Genomic DNA, 5,811 nt, shown 5'->3' with positions numbered 1-5,811 from the left:
TCTCACTGACAGCTAGATTTCCTTACCTAGTTTTAGAATCTGTGTCTTCTAACTGGAGAAGTTAGTCCATTTAAATTCACTATTATAACTGATATTTTAACTTCCTTACTATAATTTTCTATTGTTTATTTCTTTAATGGTCTATGGCTTTTTTCTCTATTGTGGCTGTTTGTTGTTCTTGTATGCTATTCATTCTCATTTTAGTTCAATAAAATTCTTACTTAAATAAAGTCTAACAGTGCCAAGGAGTAAACAAGTTCTGATTATTTTTATCCTTTATTTGAAGCAAGAAAAGTGTTTAACCTTAGTCCATCAATAATCTTCAGCCTTTCCCATTATACTCTTATAAATGTAATCCAGTTTTATGGAATTAATTTAATATTAAAAAATTTAATATTACTCATTTTCCAAAAATGATAGTTTACCTTCTGTATTTTATTTTTAAATCATAATCATATCAGGCATTGTACGTTTCTCCTTTATTACTATGAAATTCCCTTCTTGAGTCCTGGGTATTGATTAATTTCTTAAAGACTAATGTTTGTCCCATTGGTAAAACCTGTCTCATTGATAAAAATCCCCTACAGAAAAAAACCAAAGAAGTAACTATACCTTCTATTGTTTTCCACCCCAGAAAGCATAATAGGAGTGAAAATTATTTTAGTAATGACAGAATAGTTATAGGTTACTTTCTTTTTGAACCTTGGACATTACATATACTCTGCTATATATAATTATGGTGTTTTTCATTAATTCTGTCTAAAATTTGGTGAACACTTTTTTTTTTGCAGTATGTGGGCCTCTCACTGCTGTGGCCTCTCCCGTTGCGGAGCACAGACTCCAGACGCACAGGCTCAGCGGCCATGGCTCACAGGCCCAGCCACTCCGCGGCATGTGGGATCCTCCCAGACCGGGGCACGAACCCACGTCCCCTGCAACGGCAGGTGGACTCTCAACCACTGCGCCACCAGGGAAGCCCGGTGAACACTTTTGATTAACTACATCTTTGTTCTCTATTTTCTTTCTTCCCTCTCTTTCTTCTCTCTCTCTTTTCTGTCCTTTATCCCATCCCCATCACCTCTATCCTTCCTTTCTGAGATTTCTCTATGTATTTCCTCTATATTTTGAATTTCTGATATTGGTTCTTTATAAGAAACCAAAGAAAAATTTGTTTTTCTCCATCCAATAATAGTTCTGTATGACCCCTAAATAAATGCATTTTTTTCTAATTCAGTTTATGTTTCCTGTCATCTCTAAGTTAATATTTGCCTCTATGTCACCCTTTTATTTTGGCTCTCAGCTATTATTTCATAGAAACCACTCCTATATGCATCTTTTTCTTAAGAAACCAGGCAGATATTATTATATGTTTTTCTGATTCTATTACAAGGTCACTTTAAAAGTTGTGCTCTTTTGACTCCATCCAGTACCAGCATTTGGTGCATATTTAAGGTGGTTGAAAGCCCTTGTTGCGAAGCCGGCTACTTCCTCCTTCTTAGAACAAAACCTCAAAGTCATTTGGATGGGACTACACCTTACTTTAAATCTGACACTTAACAGGCTTCTGTGTCACACAGGTGCTCTGGATGAATTTTTGTATTTTCCTGCTCTGTCGGCTTATCTTACTTAACTAGGGAGTTAAGAGTTTTTCTTTCAATACATTACACATCAGTATTAAAAACCACACACACATCCCAAAATACTCATTTCCCAACTACGTTCCTTGTGTGCTGCTCCCCTGCTTGAATTTCAGGCACTGAAAATAAAATTTCAGGCGTTGAAAGAAATAGAAATATTTCTTTCTATGTTTCTTATCTACAATTAAGACTTTGTTCAGTCAGCATTATATGTGGATGATAGTAGCAACTTTTCTTGTCAATAAAGTGAATTTTTCTTAAAATTAAATTTAGAAGATGGGAATTAATAAAACAGAAAATTTCAGAACATGGGTGTTTAATTCAAGAATGTGCTCCTCACTCCCTTTTTATCAGTTAAAAAGAAATATAATCTATAGGCTTTGCTAACCTCTTCAGAAAGGCACTGTGGTATAGGAAAGGACACAAAATTTAGAATCAAGGAGACTTGGAGTCTAGACTTGGTTCTGCATATATTTGCTATATGAATCTGGGTCAGTATCTGACCTTGATGATCTTCAGTTTATTCACTGTCACTCACATTGAACTATGAATTTTTATACTAGAAAATCATGTGAGTACTTAGTAGAGTACTTAACAGTCAATTAATCTTAGCTCTTATTAGCTGACACTAGTTATGCAATATTGTGCATCTTTGTATATATTTTAATGGAACATTTGAAGAACACTTGATATGTATGCCTAGTGGATCACCATTTTAAGAGAGCAGTTAGGAGTCATGCACATGACATGCTTTATTTTGATGTCATAATGCTTCATGGTGGCCAAGTGAAATGATTTCACTAGAGGTCAAATCAATTCAGTCAAGTATGAGTTAATGAGTTGCGTTTTCTCCTTAAAGTAGGGAGTAAATAAATGTGATATACTTCTAACAATCTTATATGAGGATTCACTTTCATAAACAAGTATTTACATTGAAATCATGATTAAGTTTTAATTCTGAATTAACAGGAGGAAATAAATATAGAGAATCCAGAAAATACAAATATGTGTTATACTCCACACCTCCAGTGTTTTGAATTGTGAGTGTATATGTGTGTATGTGGGTGTGTATGTTGTTATAAATATGTGGGTGAGAAACATCTAGTCTGTTTAGTTGGGGAAACCTGAGAAAGAGTTATACAAATGTTTAGGTTTTTGAAAATAAGGAATATTAAGAGGCATTAATTAAAATATACATTATTTATCAAGAGAAAAACAACAGTAAATGCTCCAACTCAAATATAGCTCCACATGCTTCAAGTCTTTGTGGATACATTTAATGTGAAAATAAAGATGTGAAATCATGTTCTGTACATATTATATTTGTAGAGATTTTATTTTTGCAATTGGGTAAATCAGTCATGATTATTATAGGCTTCTGTTATATTTGGAGTTGACATAAGACTGGATTGTAAGGGAGTTAGTTTCTTCCAAGGCTTATGGTTGAAATCCCAGTAGCTATCACCAGATATTATACTGTGCTGTTTCAGATTGTTAATGAAGAAACCATGTGGGTTACATCAGTGATAAATGTGAAGTATAGTAACTATTCAATTAACTTATTTTTTACAGAAAATTAACTCTTTATTAAAATGACTTTAGTGTGCATATACATGTATGTGTGTGCATATATACACATGTGCATAGTAACATATACTAGCTTATAACTAAATGTTAAGAACGTATGTTAAAACCCAGTGAAGAAACAGTCACACATCTTACCTCCCATCCTAGTCCCAGAGCATGGGTGAACCCACTGGGGCTGGCTGGAGGAGGGGAGGCAAGTTTGTTTCAGAGGAACTGTCTGAGAGAGAGCAAGGACCTCCAAACACAGGAAAGGAAGAAAGAATCACTTTGTGAAAAATCAGTTATGTATCCTTGTCCAGGTCTGGAGAAAGAACAAGGCGCATATAATGGAATGCAGCTCTTAGAGGATGTTTTGTCAAAAAGAGGATTTTCAAGTCATTCCTTGTAAAACTTACCTGTTCAAATTAGCATACAATCATTTCAGCCTTTCTAAATATAGTTTTATTTTAACTTTCAAAAAAAAGAAAAAGAACATACTGAAGGAGTATGGTGTAGTATTAGTGTATCTCTCCTCCCCAAGTACCTACAAGAGTACATTTTCCTAGTTTATCTCACAATTTTATGATATCCAGTTACGTCTGATACTATTCCAGTTTAATTTGGATATATTTTCATAAAATAAGTTTTTGATTTGAACCTATCTATACCGTATGAAAATTAATGCCAAATACTCATTTGCTTTGTCACACACAATAACTGAATTTTCAAGAACTTTTTCACTTTTGCTTTAAAAAATACGAAAATCAAGAGTTGGTTGTTAATGTAAGTATCATCTTTATATCTCCTAATGAAATTAATAACACAAATTGTTCTAAAAATGATTATAAAACCACTCTACTGGTGTAAATTATATAAAGGAGAAGAGCTTCAGGTTAGAGGAATAATGATTTGTGAGTAATATTGTGAGAAAGACGAAAGCAGTAATAAAATCCTAGAAGGAAAAGTCACAGGCACACAGGGGACGCTCTGTGCAAAGAGGGAGCCAGGTTGGTGTGGCTCTTAAAGATATTTCTCCATGGGGATTATTGATGACAATTACTCTATGTTCTATATTGATTTCTGACATGTCTATCCCTTGAGTCCTGCAGCCAGGAAAGGAAATGGTTTACACTGTAATTGTCATGATGACACATGTAAATTGAAAAACAGATTCTTATCAACCTCTGGGGGAAAATTCCTTTTTCACATGGTGATCATGAGTGTGCATTTCTTCTGTAACCTCAACTCTCACTCAGAGCCAAAGGAAGGAAATAAACAGTCCCAATATAGCACTTGGTGTGGACAGACATCAATAAGGCTACCTCACATCCAGCAACTTTGTTAGTACCCTACCTGAGAAAGACAAGTTTGTTTTCAAAATGCTAATTCCATAATCCAACTTTGGGCAGGAAATTAAACACAACTGGCCAAAGGAGCTGTGATCCAGAGAAAATCTCTGGAGAAGGTATGTATCACTAATCATGCCTTGGTATCCTTCTGTTAGTCAGTAAGAAGATTCGGTCCCAAATATACAATTTGTAGGAGATCCCTTAATAAGAAACATAAAAATTAAGTTACAGGGGGCTTCCCTAGTGGCGCAGTGGTTGAGAGTCCGCCTGCCGATGCAGGGGACGAGGGTTCGTGCCCCGGTCCGGGAAGATCCCACATGCCGCGGAGCGGCTGGGCCCGTGAGCCATGGCCACTGAGCCTGCGCGTCCGGAGCCTCTGCTCCACAACGGGAGAGGCCATGGCAGTGAGAGGTCCGCATACCGCAAAAAAAAAAAAAAAAAAAAATTAAGTTACATAGCCCCCAAATTGACACTAATACTAAGAGTGTCAATACTAAGTATATTAAATGAAGCCAAACATTTAACCCAATAAACAAATTGTGACTCTTTCACCATTCCATTGGTGCTTAGTAATGATTCAGAGGATATAATGATTTCAGCCAATGTTTGGTTAAGTTTGTTTTCCAGTTGCCTTTTTTTTCCTCTTATGACAAAACAAGTAAATTGTTAAGTTCTGTTGTTCATAAAAGTCAAACTTAAAGCATAAGTTAGAAGAGACTATATATATATTATTTAAGCCCTCCAAATGGTCTGATGTGTCTACTTTTTGAATATAACTTGAGGCAAATATACAGAATCATTGTAAAAGTTCTAAATCAAAAGACTTTGTTCAGAAAAAAGACCCAGTGAAATTATGGAAAGAATAATTTCTGCAATCATGTATTTCAGTGCTCTCCATTAAGGAGCAATCTGAACAATGCTGTCTCAGAATGGTGACTGACCACTACCATCATAGGATAAAGAGGGGAAATACAACCAAGAAGGGTTTTCATTTGAGAACATTTTTTAGGGGTCTATAGCCTTTAGTAAGAATTTTAGTGTGAAATACAGTAGTACATAGTATATTTGCATACCTGTAAATGTAAAACTCTAGTGAAAATCATATTTATCCTGGAAGAAGCAGGTAGCGTTATCTTGTTTCAAAGACTTGCTCTCTGGCCATGTTAGTGACCAATAGCATCCAAGATGCTCATATTTTCATGTTTTTATTGATTACTAAAGTGGGTTTAAATACACTTGCAAAGTCATAAAGATTTGAC

General features: G+C 35.1%; 1 non-coding gene across 1 annotated transcript; it reads left to right on the top strand.

The window, feature by feature from the left end:
• Nucleotides 1–3,329: 3,329 nt before the first annotated feature.
• LOC113629001 (small nucleolar RNA SNORD22) lies at nt 3,330–3,450 on the top strand. The gene has a single exon (XR_003436325.1). It is a non-coding gene; the product is annotated as a small nucleolar RNA SNORD22 (small nucleolar RNA).
• Nucleotides 3,451–5,811: the final 2,361 nt, after the last annotated feature.

The sequence above is a fragment of the Aethalodelphis obliquidens genome, unplaced genomic scaffold (assembly GCF_003676395.1).
Source record: "Aethalodelphis obliquidens isolate GAN/ISIS:26980383/991018 unplaced genomic scaffold, ASM367639v1 scaffold25, whole genome shotgun sequence".
In the NCBI taxonomy this organism is placed as follows: Eukaryota; Metazoa; Chordata; class Mammalia; order Artiodactyla; family Delphinidae; genus Aethalodelphis; species Aethalodelphis obliquidens.
The sequence above is the reverse complement of the archived record's forward strand: the minus strand, read 5'-3'. Positions and strand labels throughout refer to the sequence as shown.